The sequence below is a fragment of the Microtus oregoni genome, unplaced genomic scaffold (assembly GCF_018167655.1).
Source record: "Microtus oregoni isolate MIOR12 unplaced genomic scaffold, Mior012 000011F_ref0000422, whole genome shotgun sequence".
In the NCBI taxonomy this organism is placed as follows: domain Eukaryota; kingdom Metazoa; phylum Chordata; class Mammalia; order Rodentia; family Cricetidae; genus Microtus; species Microtus oregoni.
The window spans coordinates 49,156,641-49,179,046 of NW_024543070.1; positions in this window are offsets into that span (position 1 = coordinate 49,156,641).

A 22,406-nucleotide genomic window follows, 5' to 3' on the forward strand; every position below is an offset into this window, starting at 1 on the left:
TAAGCCACAGTAACATGGCGATACACATTAATGGAGATGGGTTAAACTAATATGTAAGAGTTAGCCAAGAAGAAGCTAGAGCTAATGGGCCAAGCAGTGTTTAAATGAATACAGTTTCTGTGTGATTATTTAGAGTATAAGCTAGTTGGGCAGCCGGGACAAACAAAGAAACCCCTCCTCATACAACATGTGATTGCCAAAGTCACCACATATGGGTCCCCCATGTTCCACGTGGATTTCTGTGCTTTGCTAGGTTGGGAGGCTTCCTTCAAGTCTCAGGGGGTTTACAGGTGTGTGTATCCATATCACAATTATAGCAGAGGGCACTGTACTCTGGGGATCAATCTGGTTAAATATTCATTCTATGCCGGCCCAGAAGGAAAACCAAATGCAGGGGTCTGAGGATTATTATAGCTGTTTCTGGGGATATGAGACACATGGGCCATGGGTGAAGGGAAAGGATAGGGACAACGACCTTCTTATGATGAGGGAGGGACACCAATCTGGCCAACAGGTGGAAAAGTTAAATCTGATACAAATGACTGTTTACGATGGTTTATCCATGGCCTGTGTAGTGGGAAGACATGGGGACCTCGGAAGTATAGGAAGGATTGTGGGACACTTCACCATTCAAAAATTTCCCCCATGGGTAGAACAGATCCCAGAACCCACTGGTCCTAACTGAATACTAAACCCTATTCAGGATGGGGAAAAGAGGTTTTAGGACCTACAACCACACCTGCTCAGGCCCCACATGAGCAAGGGAAATGGCCCAATCTCTGGTCCCCAGCTAGACCCATCAAGAGAGCTCTGGAGTCCTTCTCTCTCTAGAATACCTAGACAACCTTTGAAACTCCTCTTCTCCAGACGTCACTGAAGACTGTTGGTTATGTCTGACCCTGGACTGCCTATTACATTGGGATGGGCTACACAGCAAAGATGCGGGTTGAGAAACAGCCTATCAGAAATCCATCTATCACACAAGATAGTCAGAGTCAGCTCTGCTCCTGGGGAAAAGAGGTCAAAATTACCCTTGCTTCCCCTCTCCTGCTTGACATTTGGACCACTCCCTGTTCCAGAGACGCTGTAATAGAACCCTTCAACTGCAGCCCCAGGATACCAGAAACTCCACTCTGCCAGGTACCACCCCAAGGTTCTTGATTTGCTTGCTCTTGGGGCCTCATTCCCTGTTTAAATCCCTATGCTGTGTCAGAATCCACCTATTCTGCATTTTGATCACACCCTTTCCCTAGGGTGTTATTATTCTGGTGCAGGGTTGAGGTGGGAGCATCTCCACCACAACCTGTCTTTACCATGGGCCCAGGGCTGTGCCCATTCTAATCCTCTTGCTTGCAGGCATCGGAATGGCAGGAGTAGCCGATGTAGATTCTGCAGCCCTCTTTAAGATAGAGCTAAATTACCAGGCTTTGGGGAATCAAACTGACCCGGACTTGGCCATTCTAGAAAAGTCCATTCTGACCTCCTCTTTACTTCTTGGCGGAGGTAGTTGTACAGAAATGGGGAATCAGACCTTCTCTTCCTGCAGCAAGGAGGACTTTGTGTAGCCCTGGGAGAACAGTGCTGCTTCTATACTAACCACACAGGTGGGAGCAAAGACAGGTCTGATCTTAGAAAAAGATTAAGAGAAAGGGAACAAACCTAATCAGCTACAGAGTTGGTTCAAACCCCCTTTAGATTGGTCATCACGGATTACCACCCTGATCACAGGAATAGTGGGCCTTAGTTATAAGTCTACTGATCATGCTATGTGCCCCTTGCCTGCTGAACTCCATCTCCTGCTTCATTCAAAGACGATTCATACAATCAGGCTCCTAGTCCTACAGGCTCAGCGTGGTCCCCTACAGGACCCGGACCTCTGATGGCAATGAAGTGATGACCAACTAGAAGACAGGGTCATGTTAGATTCTAGTAGCAGCAGGAATTCCATTTTGTTCCAGTTTGGTCTGCTCTGAGCTGTTGTCCACAATTTCCTGAGGCAGGGCTACAACCCCCCAACCCCTAACTGAGGTGTCTAGAATGAGGGCAGACAAACGCTCAACTCTCTTCTGAGTAGTTGGCCCAGAGCCCAGTCTGGGCCGCCAAACCGCAAAACTCACTGATAGGCTGGAAGGGTACCACTATGGAAAGTCCCCAGCCGCTTCCGCTGTATCACATCAAGATTGGATGGGACTCAGGCACTGTCTTTTTGAGTTGTTTTTTTTTTTTTCCTTTAAAACTGACTCAGGGATGCGGTCTAGAGGCCAAAACCTACCACCTCCCTCATGTATCAGGCTTTCTAAATACAGCTTTGGCTTGTTTGAACCTGGTCTTTTGTGGTGGATTATTCCCAGGTTCTTGACTCCATCTAACTTGACCACAAATGACAAATGTCTGAGTAGATATGCTTAAATGTACTTAAACTTAAACAGTGCACACATGTCAAAACACTGTGTGGTCTCTCAATACCCACTATTTTTATATGTCACTTAAAATAAAAATTTTAAACCAGAAACTCCAAAACCAAGCCCAGATACGGAATTAATATAGGAAGAAAGATGGGCTGGGGAAGGAAGCTTGCCCTTTTCAGAAGTGTTCAGATTTATCCATTTTTAAAATGAGAGCTTTATTTAATATTTTTCCCTGGAAAACACATTAGGGACTGTGGAAAACAAAGCCGTGAGAAAGCCAGAACAAAACACAGATCAGCGTCTGTGTCCTGTGGGAAGGGCTACTTAGAGCAGAAATGCAAATTAGGGAATGAAGGAGAAAGAATCCTACATAAGCAAAAATAAAAGAACTAAACAACAAAGAAACACTTAAACTTCAGCATAGAGCATGCACAATAGGTTAATGTTTTCAATATTTTATAAGTGGATATAAACACAATATCCCCATAGAAAAATGGCAGCTGCCATAAAAGGAAGCTCATAAAAGAAATAGCACAGTGAACAAATTAAAAAACAAAACCAACAAAAGTAAAAAAAAAATATTCAGCAGAGGCTTAGGAGATGGCTGGGTGGTTAAAGTGTTTGCCACACAAGCCAGAAGAGCAGTGTTGGAACCCACAGAAAATGCCAGGTGGGTGCGGCAGGTTGCCTGTGATGCTGGTTTCGGGAGGGGGAAGCTGGGGCTCCTAGGACCGCATCAGAGAACTCTGGGGTTGCCTGAAAGAACTGATGGGGCGAGCAGTGAAGATCAAAGCGCCATACACACCTGCACACACACCTGCACACACACGCACTTTCACACACAATCCATCCACACACGTGTGCATACCGCACACCAAAACCTTTAAAAAGCTCAGGTTGACTATAATTAAGAAAATGAAATTTTACTTTTTAACAACTTGAATATAATTGTATTTGTAAGCATTCAGAACATCAGGAAAACAGTTGCGATTTTATTTTTTTATTTTTTTGTAGTTGCAGAATGGTATTCGGAAAACAATGAATTTTTTCATACGTGGCACATCAGTCATAACTGAAGCTTTGAAAAACCACCACTTTCCCCACATATTATAGCTAATTTGTACTGTGCAGCAATAACCTGGTTTAGGTCAGGCAGTGGTGGCACATGCCTTTAATTCCAGCACTCAGGAGGCAGAGGCAGATGGATCTCTGAGTTCAAGGCCAGCCTGGTCTATGGAGTGAGTTCCAGGCCGGCCAGGACTAAACAGAGAAACTCTGTCTTGGAAACCAAAAGAAAGAAAGATGGGGGGAGGCAGGGAAAGGAAGGGAGGGAGAGGGAGGGAGGGAGAGAAGGAGGAAAGAAGAAAAGAAGAAGAGGAACCTGACTTAAATTTCCACACCAATTTGCAGACCCTGAACTGTACCAGGTAAGATCAGTGACTACTCAAAGTCCTACCAGCCTACCAGGACAGGGCTGTTTAAAGATGTATCCATTAGTGTGTTAACTATACACTGTACAGTTTAAAGTCCAGCTGGTGGGGCTGGAGAGATGCCTCTGCAGTTAAGAGCACTGCCTGCTATGTCAAGGGTCCTGAGTTCAATTCCCAGCAACCACATGGTAGCTCACAACCATCTGTAATGAGATCTGGTACCCTCTTGAGGAAGAGACCTGGCCAGTTGTCCTCATCAACTTAGGCCATGAAACCCAATATGGTCAATTCAACAGAACCTCCATATACAGGCTGCCCATGCATGCTTCAGCATTGCCAGGGCATAAATTTCATTTTCATTTTTTATTAATTCCTACACAGCCTCACATTTCAATTATTTTATTTGAAAGGTTTGAGTTGTGTACAAGAGGTTAAATGCTTTACAGACCAGGGCAAAACTGTGCACGAATCAACTCATTCGCCATCTTCTACCTCCCCTTCCTGGTTCCTTCCAGCCGGATGCCTCCCCTTCTCCATGTCTGGTCTTCCTTCAGTTGTGCAGGCAAAAATATCCTTTTCCCGTTCTCTTCCTGCTGAGCAGCCTTCTTTCCCTAGGGCTACCTGCCGTCTGCAGCCACGTTGTCCCACCTCCCTCCCAGTCTCTGTATTTCAGGTGACACTCGGAACACAATAAGAAGGCTGAGGGTCTCTTGGGCCTACTGGGATCTTTGAACCTTTTGTTCCCGCTTTGGGAGGGACAGACTTCCACTTCTCTTTCATAATGAGTCTTGCCCACATTCACCGTGTCTTCAGATGCTTCTTTTCTTGTCTTCGGCAGGCCAACATGGGCTTCCCCTGCTCTGAGTGCTTCAGAGAGCACACTGAGACGATGATTGACACATCTGGGTGCTATTTCCTCCTCCCCCAGCAGGTTTGCACAAAGAATGCATGTGATGATGCTGTATGTGTCTGGGGCTGTTCGGAGACTCACAGTCTGACAACATCAATGATTTTAATAAGAAGGGGCTTTTTTATTTAAATAACAGTTCCCAACCTACGGGTCTCAACCCCTTTGGCAAACCTCTGTTTCCAAAAATATTTACATTACTATTCACAACAGTGATGTGGGAGTGATTTCTTTCTAAGCTGTTGCTTTCATTGGTTAATTAATAAAGAAACTGCCTTGGCCCATTTGATAGGCCAACCCTTAGGTGGGTGGAGTAAACAGAACAGAATGCTGGGAGAAAGAAGCTGAGTCAAGCAGTCGCCATGATTCTCCCACCCGACACAGCCGCAGGTTAAGATCTTCCCTGGTAAGCCACCTCGTGGGCTACACAGATTATTACAAATGGGTTAGATCAATATGTAGGAGCTAGCCAATAAGAGGCTGGAACTAATGGGCCAAGCAGTGTTTAAAAGAATACAGTTTCCATGTAATTATTTCGGGTATAAAGCTAGCCGTGCGGGCGGCTGGGTGCCAGGAACGTAGCCTGCCGCTCCTTACTACACAACAGAAGCAAAATCACAGCGATGAAGTAGCAACAAAATATTTTATGGATGGAGTCAGCACTACGTGAGGACCTATATTAAAGAGTCACAGCATTAGGAAGGTTGAGAACCACTGATTCAGTTCTTGGTGCCTGGATCGATTAGCATCAGGACTGCACCCCAGAGCACTTCCAAGGTGCAGCATTTAGCCATATCAGCCTAGGACTTATAAAGGCAAAATTCACAAGATTATATGTGTTCTGCCTACATGTAGGTGGGGCTTATTTTAGCATGCATGTCTTGCGGTTGTCCTAGTAGTCTTTTTGAGTAGAGTAAGCGAGCTTAATTGCAAAAGCAGGAAAGCAATTAGTCTTGTGATCTACCGTCTTGCAATAACTGTAAATCCATTTAAGAATACAATTCTATGTCTGGAAGGAAGGGATGCATTCTGCTAGGGTACAGCTTGTATAAGCTAGGGGCTTACACACTAGGGGCACTTTTCCTCTTTGGTCTCTCAAGCATAGTAAGTTCAACATTGAACATGATGCTAACCATCACAATGCATTGCCTCTTGCCTTTTTAGAATTCCTTCTGCTCATATCCAGTGGTTTTTCCTCAGAATGGCAGGGTCACTTGGTACCTGTCTGGCTTTCCCTTGCCCTGGTGCCATCTCTGTCAAGCTCAGTACACTACAATGGCTGTCAAAACAAAGTGGAAACCAATACACATGACTTTGCTTACTATGTGTGCAGGTGTACTTGTCCACGAGTGTCGTAAAACACTGACCAAAAGCAACTTGGTCAGGAAAATGCTTATATTATCTTACAGCTAACAGGCCTTCATCATGGGAAGCCAAGGAAGGAACTTGGCCAGGAGCTTCAGGCCGAAACCTGGGGGAAGGCTGCTTGCTGACTTGCTCCCTGCCGTATGTTTAGTTACAGCCTGGGCCCAACTGCCTAGGGATGGCGCCACCCACCCATGGCCTCGACTCTCCAAAGTTTTCCCGTGGGCTTTTATAAGTGAACACACACAGAGACACATATAAACATACTCACACACATACTGACATGCTAACTCATGTCCTGACTCATTTTATCAAAGGCAGAATGAACATAAGACCTTGAAGGAGGTCTACATTGGAGTAAGCTATAGGCAACCTGTGGGGTTGATTTGACCTAGCAGCGTTTCCTTCCAAGGTGTACATTTTGAATACTATCTCTCAGAACTGTAGCTTTCGGTGGACAGAAATTATGAAAGACTGACTTCTCAAGTGTCTATGTCTGAATATTACACCTTGCTATTCTATGCCAAAAATGCCTTTCCAACATCCCTGAAGAGTTCTCAAAATTCCACTAGACCTCATATTTAAGATGGAGGACTTTTCTTTTACCCCCTCACAGCAGCTACTCCAGGCCCTGGACTCTCAATTACTGTTTACTAGCAGAGCCCAGCAGCCAAGGTGTCTTTTAGACTCAGTGTTCTGTTGGGTGTGTTCTTGATGGAGGAAGGTCATTGGCTAATAAAGAAACTGCCTTGGCCCATTTTATTGGTTAGAACATAGGTGGATGGAGTAAACAGAACAGAATGCTGGGAGGAAGAGGAAGTGAACTCAGAGACGCCATGCTCCCCTCTCCCGGGCAGACGCGATAGCTCTGCTTTCTGAGGCACACACAATGAACTCCAACCCAGGATGGACGTAGGCTAGAATCTTCCTGGTAAGCGCACCTGGGATGCTACACACATTATTACAAATGGACTAGCCCAGGTGCGAGAGTTAGCCAAGAAGAGGCTAGATATAATGGACCAAGCAGTGTTTAAAAGAATACAGTGTCCATGTAATTATTTCGGGGCATAAGCTAGCAGGCAGCCGGGGTGCTGGGGACAACGCCCCACCGCTCCTATTACTACATGGTCTCTCCCATGTGACAGTAACTATCTACTGCCACCGATTCTTCTTACTTCTCATTCGAGTCCCAGGGGCCAACAAGGCTTATTAAGAATTATGTTCCCAGTTTCATCCCATGACTCCGCTTTCACTCAAGAAGGGAAGGCAACAAAGGTGTGAAAATGTTCAAAGATATGTAAATCAGAGGAGGGCTGGGAAACTGTGTTCATCTTTCCAGCTGGCATGTGTTTAAAAGTGAAGACACCTCAGTTGGCAGAGTTCTTCTAGGAGTATAAATTGATCTAGAATTTCTGATGGGAAAGTTGGCAAGATGGGATAAAAGTTATTAAAATGTACATACCCTTCAACACAAAATTCTTGTGTCTAGACAGTTTTATAAGAACCTGATGGCTGTATACAAAGATACACATGTCAGGATCTTTCTCAAAATGTCACTAAGAAAATGTAAAAAATGGAAATAAATTTCAAACAATTCATAAAGTCAACTTTCACACCACGTAATCATCAGGTAGAATAATCTTGACTGACAAAAAGTATTGACACTATACCACAGTGGGCTGCAAAATATTATACATATTATTATCCCAACTGACATATAATTCAGTGTATTTGTGCATATATATGTATGTGTGTACTTGTGCATGTGTGTATACATTGTATGTATGCATGTATGTATGTATGTATGATGTGGGATTTTTCTCTGTATAATGTGAATACCATTGGTTAATAAAGAATCTGTTTTGGCCAGTGGCTTAGCAGAGTAGAGCTAGGAGGGAAAACTAAACTGAATGCTAGGACAAGAAGGCAGAGTCAGGGAGCCGCCATGGAGCCACCAGAGGAGAAAGACACAAGATGCCAGCCAGAACCTTGCCAGTAGGCCACAAGCCTCATGGTAAAATATAAAACAATAGAAATGGGTTAATTTAAGAGATAAGAATGAGCTAGAAACATGTATAAGTTAATATGCCAACAGTGATTTAATTAATATAATTTTTGTTTGATTATTTCAGGTTAAGTGGCCAGGAATGTACAAGCTGCCTCCTACAACAAATTGGCACTCTAATGTGTGCTAGCTAAATCTACATAAAACCTGAGAGGGCTTGAAAAGGAATTCTAGACACTGAAAAACAAAGTTTAGCTGCATTATTTTTTCAGATGAGCTCTGCTTGCTGGTGGCATGCTGCAGCACCTTTAAAAGAGGTTTTTCTGATTCAGCAGTAAAAAAAAAAACAAAAAACAAAAACAAAAAAACAAAAAAACAAAAAAAAACAGAACAAAGAACAAAGAAATAACAAAAACAACAAAAAATGGTTTCAAAATGGCGGCTTCCTAGGCCGTGCTACCAGCACTAACTTTGGCGCTTTTAGGAGACTGAGCACTTGTGTAACGGTGTAAACAAATGCAGACAGATTGTAAAAGATTGTAAAATATATATATATATATATATATATATATATATATATATACAGCTTTAATGGCGAAATAGACTTACAGAACCACCGTTCCCACGGAGACCAGGAAAGCAGAAGGAACGGCTGGGAGCACGCTCGCCAAATTTATAGGCAAACATTAGCCTGAGGCGAACACGCCCCCTAAGGGGCAGGACTTATCCCTACATCTCCCCTTTCTGTCTAAATAAGACAGAACTAAACCAAATACAACTATATACAATAATAACAAATAATAAATATAACAAACAATATTGAGAACAAAAGTTTTGCTAAACATTCTATCTCAAGGAGTCTAAATAATGTAGATAGTAACTACAATTATATAATCTTCAACTCCGTCAAAGATCTGAGAAGGGGATAAATATTACTTAACAAACGAGATATAACCAAAATGTGCAACAATTGACAGAGACAACTGACTACCTGGGCAATCACCCAAAGTCTCGTTTGCAATGTTGAGTCAACCAACTTTGGCTAAGGCCTAACAAACTGACATACCATTTTCAAAGGCAAGGAACTTTTCAAAACTATCTTACCCTGTCTTGGCAGGATATGACAGTCCTGTTTTATCCATTGATGCACACTCTGTATCTCTGTCAGTGGTTGAGGTATGGGCATTTCTTTGCCCAAAGGCCAGTTCTGCCAAATAGAAAGGCTCCAGGTGGAGTGTCTTTGGGGCTCAACATTCTCTTGGGAATAGAGTGATGTTGCCAGGAGCAATTGTGTCTCACTATCACGAAACTCTGAGTTAGATTAAAGGCCATTTTCTACAGCTCTTTGAAGAGGTTGAAGATTATCTATCTATACTGAGTATAATCTCTATATATCTAGAGAACCTGATTAGTCTAATTATAAATGACAAACATAGATGAGTATTTATCTATATAATTCTCAATATCTATCTAACTTAAAGACTAAGACAATAAACAACTGTGTAACAAATGAGGATAATGACCTCCAAATATAAACACTGTACAAATATACATTGCAATATGGTAAATATATATCAATACACAAACATTACATAAGTATCTTAATCAGAGGGAGAAATGTACACTGCAATATGGTAAATATATACAATATATATTTATCAATATAATATATGTCAGTACATAAAAAAGTTTTAAACAGAGATAGAAACATGCATGCATACAATAGTCAATATAATTTAACTTTGTATCAATATACAAGAATCGATACCAATATATTTGTCTAAAAGCAGTAACTCACAATTATAAATCTATTATCCCATCATTCCCTCTTTTTTTTTTTCAAAATGATCCCTGAGCTTATAAAATTCCTCCCCCAACCTCCCAATCCCTAAGTGATGTCCCTAAACCCAGGGGTAAACTTTACTGGGAGAGGGGACGTTGTCCTCTAGAATTACTTCCAGCTGTCATGGGGGCAACGTTCTTTCTGGGGGATCCTGTGAAAGTAAAATGATGGTTAAATTTCAAGATCAATGTCTTTTAAAATTGCAAATAGTCTCTGAGTATTTTATGGAGGTCTGGCCAGAATGTTGTACAAGATGTGCACCATTTCAGTTAACCAAGTTGGGATCATCTTGTGCAACTGGTATCCAAAACAGGTCTTGTAGTAGTGCTATCAGTATTATGATGTCATATCAACCAGGTAGAGTTGTTGTTGTGGGGCCCCATCTTCTTCCTGGAAATTTCAAATGTCACTTCAGGAAAAACTCATTGTTCATTGTGAAAAACTTAAACAATAATCATATAGACATATATAGACATATATATATTCAATAGACATATATATATTCAATGAAAGGCATGATAGATATATTCAATATGATAGATATGAAGAAAAGCAAAGATGTTTTCTAAACTCATATTTCTTTCTGTCCCATATCATGACTCTTGACATGAGACAAAAACTCCAGAAACTCTGGGTTTTTCTCTTACTAACAGGCTTGGAATTGGAGAGGGACTGAGCCAGAGTCCAACTTCAAAACCAGCTCTACATATTTATAAAGAAATGTTTAATAAGACATATATATAAATTAATACTTACAAAATGTGTCCATCCATCAGTAATTAAATATTCAGGGTCCCTTCATTTCTTTGAAGATGAGTATTTTCCTGTGGAGATAAGAAAAGAACCCTGCCTCCAACCTATCTGTATTTCTTACCATCAGTATGCTCGCCATCCTTATGAAAGAATTGTTATTTATCTTTTCCAAGTGGCTTCTCTTCTTCAAACCGAACTTTTATTAATTTTGACGGTATCCACAATTTTTCCTCACCTGTGGAGATAAGAGCAAAACCCCTTCCCCAACGTAGCCCATCTCCTGGCTTCCACTGTGAGGTCAGCACATCCTTGAAATAAACTGGTTGATTTAGTTCAGTAGACTTTTCCATTATCCAATGCCTTTCTGCAGCCGTTGTTCCTTTCTCATTATCGTTTCTGTTTGTTCAACATATCCTTTATAGTTCGATTTGATCTTTTTATGACTGCCTGACCTGTAGGATTGCATGGTATACCTGTAACATGCTTGATATTGTAATAATCAAAAAACTGCTTCATTTTCCTAGAAACATAAGCAGGACCATTATTCGTCTTTATTTGTGTAGGTATACCCATGATAGCCATGACTTCTAGTAAATGAGTGATTACTGAATCAGCTTTTTCTGAACTTAAAGCAATTGCCCACTGAAAGCCTGAATAAGTGTCAATGGTGTGATGAAAATATTTTAATTTGCCAAATTCTGCAAAGTGGAACACATCCATCTGCCAGATTTCATTCCTTTGGGTGCCCTTTGGATTAGCCCCTGCAGGCAGTGGCGTTTGGTTATAGAAAGAGCAAGTAGGGCATTTCTTTACAATCTCCTTAGCTTGTTGCCATGTAATTGAAAACTCTTTCTTCAAACCTTTGCTATTAACATGATGTTTTCTATGAAATTCAGAGGCTTGTAGCACACTACCAATCAATAATTGATCAATTTCTGCATTACCTTGTGCTAGAGGACCTGGAAGACCCGTATGGGATCGGATGTGTGTTATGTACATAGGGCAAAGCCTGTTCCTGATCAAATCTTGAACCTGGAAAAACAATGAGGTTAGTTCTGTATCATCAGGTATAAATTCAGCAGTTTCAATATGTAAAATAACTCTTTCTGCGTATTGTGAATCAGTGACTATATTAATAGGTTTTTTTAAAATCCCTTAGCACCATAAGAATGGCATATAATTCGGCCTTCTGGACAGAATTATAAGGACTTTGTTCCACCTTACCCAAGTCTTCTGATTTGTAACCTGCCTTCCCTGATTTATTGGCATCAGTATAGAATGTACGGGCTCCAGTTATTGGAGCATCACGGACAATTCGAGGAAGAATCCAAGAAGTTCTCTTTATGAAATTAAGCCTCTTGCTTTTTGGATAGTTGTTATTAATGCCTCCCAAAAAATTAGCACAAGCTCTTTGCCATGGTTCATTATCTTCCCAAAATTTCTTTAGTTCATCAGCAGTGAAAGGCATTATAATTTCTGCTGGGTCTATGCCTGCTAGTTGACAAAGTCTCAGCTTGCCTTTTATAATTAACTCAGAGACTTTTTCCACATAAGTTTTCAGTTTCTTACTTGGTTTATGTGGTAAAAAGATCCATTCCAAAATAATATCATCTCCCTGCATTAAAATTCCTATAGGAGAAATTTTTGATGGTAGTATGATGAGAATACAATTGAGCTCTGGATTCACCCTGTCCACATGTGCCTGTTGTAATTTTTCCTCAATCATTGTCAGTTCCTTTTCTGCTTCAGCTGTTAATTCTCTGGGACTGTTTAAATCTTTATCACCATCCAAGGTTTTGTTCAAATGAATTATTAGATCAGGTGTTATTCCAATAGCTAGTCGGAGACTGGAAATGTCTCCTAACAGTCTTTGAAAGTCATTAAGAGTCCGTAGGTGATCTCTCCTAATTTGTGCTTTTTGTGTCTTAATTTTTTGCAAACCTATTTTATAACCTAAATAATTAACAGAATCTCCCTTCTGAATCTTTTCAGGAGCGATTTGCAATCTCCATTTAGGAAAAAGTATCTTTATTTCTTCAAACAGTCTATTCAAGGTATCCATGTTTGAATCAGATAACAAAATGTCGTCCATGTAATGGTATACTATAGATTTGGGAAATTTCTTGCGTATTATTTGCAATGGTTGGTTCACAAAATATTGGCACAGGGAGGGGCTATTTAACATACCCTGGGGGAGGACGGTTCAGTGGTACCTCCTTGAAGGTTGAGAATTGTTATAAGTAGGCACTGTGAAGGCAAATTTTTCTCTATCTTCTTTTTGCAAAGGTATAGTGAAAAAACAATCGTTTAAATCAATAACTATGAGAGGCCATCCTTTTGGTAATAAAGAGAGCAAAGGAATTCCAGATTGCAGAGGTCCCATAGGTTGAATAACCTTGTTGATGGCCCTGAGATCTGTCACCATTCTCCATTTACCTGATTTTTTCTTAACCACAAATACAGGAGAATTCCAAGGGCTGGTAGATTCTTCTATGTGTCCAGCATCTAATTGTTCTTGTACCAGCTGTTCTAAAGCCTGTAACTTTTCCTCAGCTAAAGGCCATTGCTTTGTCCATATTGGTTTCTCAGTCAACCATTTTAGAGGCAAGGCTGTTGGTATCTCTGAAGGGACATCAATTGCTTGTTCTTGTACAGCCCGAATGCTTGGTTTTCTCCGTTTGGTATATCTTTTAATATTATTCTCAGAAATATAGGCTCTAGAAGTATCAGGAATGTTAATTTCGGTATTCCATTGTTGTAATAGGTTCACGACCCCATAAATTCATTGCGATATTGGCAATATATGGCCTTAATTTTCCTATTTGTCCCTCTGGCCCTATACATTCAACCCATCTCATGCTCTGCCTTACTCAAGATAGGGTTCCAATTCCCAGGAGATGAACATTTACATTCTGAAGAGGCCAATACGGATGCCAAGATTCTGGGGTAATGATCCTTACATCAGTACCTGTGTCCAGCAGGCCAGTAATAAAAATGCCATTTACACACACTCTCAGTTTAGGTCTTTGATCATTTATAGAAGTTTGCCAAAACACACGTAACTTATCTTTCTGATCATTATTGCTTGTAACAATAGGCATGGGACTTCCTAATTGTCCTGACGAGGTATGTTCTCTGCAGAAACTGGTAATGACTGACCCATTTTTGCCATGGTGGCCTGTGAGGCCCCCCTCTCACGTTTCCCATATGTATCAGGTTGCCTTGTCTATCTCTTGTAGACCTGCATTCATTCGTCCAATGCCTGCCTTTTCCACATCTTCTACATAAACCTAAAGGCTGAGTCCTCCTATTTCTGTTATTTCTAGAAGATGCATTATTATTATTATTATTTCTGAAAGATGCATTATTATTATTATTATTATTATTATTATTATTATTTCTGAAAATCCGTTGTCTACAATTCCTTTTCATATGACCCATTTTGCCACAATTAAAACATTTGGTATTCTGGTGTCTCCTTTTACCATTGGAAATTGCTTCTTCTACCCATGCTTCAGTGCCATAATCAAATGTATCAACATTGAGTGTATGCAAGACCCATTCTTCCAAGGGCGCGGATCTGAGCTTTAAAGGGCCCCAAATCTTTTTGCATTCCACATTTGCATTTTCATAAGCCAAAGACTCAATCATTATACGTCTTGCTTCTGGGTCAGATATCCCTATTTATACAGCCTTAGTTAGTCTTTGTAAAAAGTCACTAAAGGGTTCTCTCTGACCCTGTTTAACTCTGACAAATGATTCCATTCTCTGTCCTGGGTCTTGTATCCTGTCGCAAGCTCTTAAGGCTGCTGTAGTACACATGGAGAGTGTGTTTTCATCCAAATTAGCTTGTTCCTGAGGGTCGGAAAAGAGCCCTTCACCTAGAATTTGATCTAGGAAAATTTCAATTCCCTTCGCTTTTTCCTGCTGTTCTAAGAGTCTAGCCTCTTGCCTGAATAAGCATTTCCATTTCAATTGCGGTCCACTCTCAAGTACCGCAGAGCTCAGCTGGAGCCAGTCCGAGGGGGTTGCTCTGTTGTCGTGGCCCAAGATCTTAGCATCTCTTTAACAAAAGAGGCTTGCATCCCAAAAGTCATGACAGCCTGTTTTATTTCCTTGAGATCATTCATACGGACAGGCTCCCATGTATCCTCCTTGATGACCCTAGAGTTTCTGGAACCAATCACCTTCTCTGTTGTTATTGCTGGAAAGACAGGTAGAGCTGTAGGTAGAGCTTTGTGGAAATTGTCCCGGAGAGATTTACCCACAGATGTAGTTAAAATTTGCCTTTCTACCCTTTGCTCTTCTTCATCAGAATTTAGAAATTCCTCAATCTTTTCAATTCTATTCACCATTGCCTTCTGCAATGTCTGAATCTCCTGTCCAGAATTATGTTCCAAAGCCTTCATTGAGGATTCTAAAGTATGAAGTTTGTCCGTTATCTTTGGACATAATTTTTATGGTATAAACCGTGCCTTCTTGTATTGACAATCTTTCCGTCAATCTGTCATAAGCTTTAGACAAAATCCGATTGTCACATTCAGAAGTTTTGATTCTCTCAGTTAATGTTTCATTTCCTACAGAAAGGGACTGAAGCTTACCATCCAAATCAGCTGTTCCCTCTTCCATAGTAATGAATTTCTCCTTAATATCAGCCACTAATGTTTCAGTTCCTACAGATAGGGACTGAAGCTTATGATCCAAATCAGCTGTTCCTTCTTCCATAGTAATGAATTTCTCCTTAACATCAGCCTGGAGAACTTCAAACTGATTCTTGAGAAGATTGTTGTCATTCTCAATTGTTTTTAAGCGTTCAATCTCTGCCTTAAGAATCCTGGATTCGTCTCGTAAAGACTTTATCATATTTCTATTATCAAACCATTTAGTGCCAATGAAAACTACGAATCCCAGAAGGATCCATAGATGTGGGGTGATAGACACCTCTTGTAAAATCTCCCACATGGTACAATTAAAAAAAAACTGTTAAATTCTTGAACAGTAATGTGTTCAGACATTTTATTTATAAAAGAAAATTTTTTTACCTGCAATGATCAGTTCCTGCCAGTGGTGGTCTCTGTGATTTTGGAGCCTGTCCTGGAACTAGCTCTTGTAGACCAGGCTGGCCTCGAACTCACAGAGATCCGCCTGTCTCTGTCTCCCAAGTGCTGGGATTAAAGGCGTGCGCTACCACCACCTGGCCGGCCTCAAACTCACAGAGATCTGCCTGTCTCTGCCTCCCAAGTGCTGGTATCAAAGGCATGTGCCACCACCGCCCGGCCAAGTCACTTTGTATCAGACCAAATCTGCCGCTGTGGTGGCTTTTGTTGAAAAACCGCAGGTACTTGAGCTTCTGCTAATTCAGGCAGTGGGGTTCCACTGCAAACTTAGCAAAGGCAGGCAGAATGGGCCCGTGTGGCTGAGTGTATCTCGGACTCGGCACTGGGGCCGGAGTCATGAACTAGAAAACAGCACCCAGGAGGGTGCTGTGTTAGCTAGCGGGCTCCCCGCTTGAGTTGGGGGCAAAATAGCCCAACATTGGACGTCAAAATGTAACGGCGTAAACAAATGCAGACAGATTGTAAAAATATATATATACAGCTTTAATGGCGAAATAGACTTACAGAACCACCATTCCCGCGGAGACCAGGAAAGCAGAAGGAATGGCTGGGAGCATGCTCGCCAAATTTATAGGCAAACATTAGCCTGAGGCGAACACGCCCCCTAAGGGGAGGGACTTATCCCTACACACTTGAATATTGGTTGTGGGCAGTGTGCTGCAAGTTACTTGGTGGCAGCATGAACCAGCCAGTTACTATAGTGGAGGTGGTGAGCGTGGCTCCCACCCAGCAGTCTTGGGGCAGTGAATGGACTTTCTGTCATGTTGGACTGATCGAAACAAGAAGGCAGGGCCGCATTTGCTCAAGCAATGCTGCTGCTTAGGTAAAGAAGCACTTAACATTTTAAGAAGCTGTTCTGGTCAGAAAAGGATTACAGAGAGGCAATAAAGACAAATTCAGATGTAAAAGTCCTCTAAATGGGTCACTGTGTTGAATAAATGTCTGTATGTTTGGGAGAGGGAAGAAAAAGAGTAAAGAGAGTTATAAAAAGAAGTAAACGGTTTAAAAAAATAAAAAGAAATCTTTAAAGAAACAGAGTACAGAAAGTCATAGAATAAAAGGAGGAAAGAAAAATAAGCTATGTAAAGATGGAAAACACAAAGAGAGTCTGGATTATGTATATTATTGTGTTTTCCTTGATTTTTTTGACTGCAGAGAGACATTTGATTCTGGGGATGGTAAGCTAATACCAACATATATGTTTTAAAGTTTTCTTGACTTCAAAACTTGAGTCTAAGAATATGTTGCTTTAAAAAAGAGGTTCTGTTTTTGTATTCACAGAAGATGAGAACTGGTGGATTTCTTCCAGACAAATGTGGTTTGATGGACCAAGACCCCCTAAAAGGTCACTGTGAACACCCCCAAAAATTACTTCTCCCATTAAACAGCAGGAAGCAGTTTGAGCTATGCCCAAATTTCCAAATATTGTTTATAAATGTTGTTTACACCTAAAGGGGGATATGCTATAAAGATTTGCATTGGTACGGATGGATCTTGGTTTATTGATACAAAATTTAATATAAAATTTTATTATATGTATATTCTGCTCTTGACTAAGGTATTGTGTTTGTGCAGCTCATTTAAAAATGTAATGTATAATTTAGGAATATAAGTTAATAGATAATCAATCTGTAATAGTCACACTTGTAGTCATGTTAATTAGATTTTCTAGATGTACAGAGATGTATTTCAGATGGATAGGTATTCTTCAAAACTTTCAAAGACTACAGAATATGGTATTTTACATGTTTATGAACTTAGGACTTTTCATGATAAGAGACACATCTGCTCTTGGCAAAACTAAACTACTTCAAGAGGATGATAGGCACTGAAGAGGCTCCTTATGGCATTGGTTAACTATTTGGGTGAGAAACTGCTCTTGCCTGGACTGCTTGATGCTATGCTGTATGAACTGGACTTGCAGGACCCACAGGGAAAAAAAAGGACTGCTAGAGTTGCCTAAAGAAGGTGAGACAGTCCTTTGGGGTTCCTGCTTCATAAAAGAGTCTGCTAGACACAGAAAAAAGTGACTGACAAATTGTCATTACAAGTCAGAACAGATCTTCCAATTTCCTGCTGCATGGGAAAATCTGTCAGATACGATGGGCTGAAGATTGGATGCCCCAACAATACAGAAGAACTTTGGGTGACTGTCCTGGCAGTAATATGTCTCTTTCAATTCTAGAATTTTGGAAGTTGCTTACAATGCACTTCTTGCTAACTTACATAATATTATATTCTTCTGAATTCTTTGATAGAGTTGAAAAATAGATAGGTATAATTATAATTTTCCTTAGTTATGATAAAAGTTAAAGTAGATATAAATATTATAACTGTAATTCTTGCCTGATACCTGTTTTGTTATATGTAATTTTACTATGTTAAAGTCAAAACCTTCCTTTTTATTTAAACAGAAAAGGGGAGGTGATGTGGGATTCCCCCTCTATGATGTGAATACCATTGGCTAATAAAGAATCTTTTTTTGGTCAGTGGTTTAGCTAGGTAGGAAAACTAAACTGAATGCTGGGAGAAAGAAGGTAGAGTCAGGGAGACACCATGGGGCTGCCATGGAGCCACCAGAGGAGAAAGGCACAAGCTGTTAGCTGGAACCTTGCCGGTAGGCCATAAGCCTCATGGTAAAATATAAAATAATAGAAATAGGTTATTTTAAGAGATAAGAGTGATTTAGAAATATACATAAGCTGATAAGTCAAGCAGTAATTTAATTAATACAGTTACTGTGTGATTATTTCAGGTCGAAGCAGCTGGGAACATACAAGCGGCCTCCTACAATATATGTATGTATGCATGTAAGCAGAGTGGGGTAGGAAAGAGCCAGGAACATCAATAGATTATATTGCCTGTGACACATCCACAGAGGGATATAACAAGTGGATTAAGGGTTAGCAGAAGAGATGTATAAAGTCAAGAACAGTTGCTTTGTGGTACAATTGGCCTTGTGAAAACATCCAATTGTGTTCTCACTTCAGAGCGCTGATTAATGCCTTGTAGAAAGCTGATATGTAGTTTCCTAATTATAAATCCAACACCAAACCCACATGAGTTCTGATGTCAGCATCTAATGAGAGTGGGCAGCCCCATGCCTGCCCAAAGTCTCTCATATTCATAAAAGCTAATTGCAAGGTCCTTAATATGCTTTGAGTTTAGTGCCAAGCACTTTCTGATATACACTAATAAAATCTTCCCACTAACCCTATGACCTAGCACAATCAATACCTTTATTGATAAAAAAAAAAAACAAGCTTGAAAGACTCATTGGGGCTGTGTAGGTCACAGGGCAGTGGGTGCCAGAGGGAAACGCAGCTCTGGGCAAAGACTCTCTCTGCATCAGAGCCTTGAGGGTAAAGTTTGGTCACCTGTATCTCTACCAGCTTCCGCTGAACCACTGAAACAGAGAAAAGAAATTAATACAATTACTGTGGTCACATTGTCACAAAGAGTAAATGAAGGGGCTCCGTGACCCTCAAATCCATTCTGGGGATCCTGACATAATAGATGGGTTCATAGAGTGCAAAGATGCATGCATCGCTAAACCATCTTTGTCTCTGCCCCCATGTCTCCTAAAGGTGGTCTGGAAAGTTGTCTGCACTGTGTGGAATCTCTTTACGGGACAAAATTCCATTCTGGCTGCCTCCAGGTCCCCAGCATGAGACTGGGAAAATCCCAGTTCTTAGGGGATCATTATCTGAATGGTCTGAGAGACTAAGGGAGGACAGCATGGGGTCTCTCTTCACCACATCTTCATCTTGTCAGGATGGTTCCCACACTGCAGCCAGAGCAGGGCACCACCCAGGCAATCTCTGTGATCTTTGACTCTATTCCTCTCCCATGACTCAGTTTCTTCCTCTTGCCGACCAGCAGAAAGCCAAGTGAGCACCTGATGACAGATAAACTGATACCAAACACGCCGAGAAGAAAGGAATAAAATTTCCAATATTCATTTGGAGAGAGGCCCAATGAAAGTGTTTTGCAAAAATACCATTATTCCCATAATTTAGAGCAAAGTAAATACTGGCACATACATTGTCTTGGGAGCCTCAGGGGACAGATTACCACAAAAACCATTGTTTCCTAAATACAAAGTTTAACTTAACAGAATTTGGCTGAAACAACAAAGACACCAACAGAGACACTAACCTGTATAGACACATCTTAGAGATGAGTTAACCTGTAAATACACATCTTAGAGATGACCCAACCTATAAATACACATCTTTGAGATGATTTAAAACATAACACACCTAGAAGACCTGGTCAGACTGCCCAGTGACCTGGACAAGTGACCCTGGAGGTATGCCACAGTGCCCTCTTCCCGCCTTGTGCAGGACATTAAGAACACAGATGCCACAGTGATCTCACATCAGAGGCTAGAAGCCACTCTTCCTTAAAATGACCCTTGTCACTGGAGCCCCTCAGCTAACTAGAAGTAGATTGAACACACAGCATCTCTGCCTGTGTTGTGCCTGTCTCCTTCGTCCTGGCTCTGTTATCTGCATGGCTCTCCACAGATGCAGCTTAGTAACCAGTGAAGGAAGCCTGTATCACACCCCTCTAAAGACTGAACAAAACAGCTAGTCATTGTCCTGAGGTCCCAGGAAGGGCAGAGTGGCACAGTGTTGGGGGCAACCCTACATGGATACCCCTTGGGGGAGGGGGCAAAAAGGTGCAGAGTCAACTACATAGACTCTAGGAGTCAGGTAAGTAGCAAAAGCCAATTAATTTATTGAGGGAATGGGCAGGCCTCTTACCCCCTCCCAAGATCCCGTTGGCTCAGGCGGCTGACTCTGCTGCATTGTTCTTCCCTCCTTGGCTTCTCTGGGTGTAGTGGCAGGCCTTAGGTTGGCTCAGGGAGGAAGTACTTTACACACATGCTAATGCAGGCTGGTTTGGGCAGGGCAAATGCTACTTAGGCTGGTCAACAGTGTCACAGGAAAGACCCTCACCACAAGAACAGCTACCACAAGAGTGGGCTCGTGCCCTGGAGTGGAAGTGCTCATCTCACGGGGACCAGTTTATACTCCACATTGTGAAACATTAAAGACATCTTTGACTCTTTGTAGAACCAGTGTTTAGACAGTGACCAACCAGCCCCACCTAGATCAGAGAGACTAAAATGCACATTCCTCTTGTTCCCTGTCCCCTCCCCACTTCTTTCTTTATTGAAACCTTAAATTCATTTCAATACCCCAAAGACAAACTTAGGGTTTCTGGGTTCCTCTATTTTTCTCTTTCTCAACACCCCCAATTCTTTGCTTTTTCTTTTAACCAACATATTGGGATGTAGGTCTGTCCCAGTATGTTGGAGATACCAGAGACAGGGAGTTTGCTCTACAAGTCTGGTTGTAGTCTGGGTGGGTCACCTAAGGGGACAAAGGAACCAGTCCTGGAAGCAGCTTTGCAAAACCAAGTGAGATACCATTTGACTTTTTTACCAATAGCTATTTCAGACACTCTACATCTTCACAGAAGGCCTCTGCACTCATGACTCCACTCTGCCTCTAGGACTGTCACTGCCCATTTGGGTCCATTTCCTTCTGCTTTACATGCTCTGTAGTTCAAAGAAAATTTAAAAATGTAAACTAGCTAATGTGAAAAATAAATCATTAGGATTCACCTTCAGTGTGAGGTGTCATCAGAGACACAAGAGAGTCACGGAGAAGCAGGAGTTCTGTCCTCCATAGCTGGAAGTGACACCTGCTTGTCGAGTGCTCCCACTTCATCCTAGGTTTGAAAAATCAGTCGGTCTGTAATGTGATTGAATCTACTTCTTAGAAATGGGAGGTAATCTCAATCCCCAGAATATTCACTAATTAAGGCTTTGTATTTATGTCCTGAGCCAATAGGATGAGGAACTGGGGAAGGAAGAAATGCTGGACACCAGGAAGAGTGTACCTCCCTGAAGAATTCAGCCAATGAGGAATCCAGGGTGATAAAGAAATATGATTAGGAATTTAAGAAAAATCACTTTGTACCAAATTATCAGAGGGGCCATTTTTTGCCTTTTCTTTTCTAGACCAGTGCCTGTGACTGCAGAATCATAAAATCAAAACTGCCTCACTTTCTCTGGTCTCATATCTTTGTTACTACAGCGTGATGGTCTTGTTTCACCCAGCAAATGAAAATGGGTTTCTCTATAGCTCAGACAAACTGGAGGATGAATCTCGTGTTTCTTCATGGTTCTGTAGCAGTCATACAACTCACAGAAAAGCACCAGAGTAGGACAACGTGAAGATTTTACCGTGATGTATCAGTGGGCATAGATTCAATACTCACCTCCAAGGGGGTTCCCAGTTCTTATGTCCCAGAACAAAGAACTGGAGAAAGGCAAGCAGTTAGCACAAGAGCAGGGGAGTTCACTACTTCCAAGGAAGAAGGGAATCCAAACCAGACAAAGTTAGGAGCATAAAGATCCCCTCTACAAAGAGAAAGGGAGTTGATATCACCTAACACAAGTTTGGTTATCATTTGTGTAGCTAGTGCAGGCTTCCTGGAACAAGCTTTATCTGTTAGATACAGTTCAACTTACAAATCCCTGTGCCATATGTATTATGAGCTTC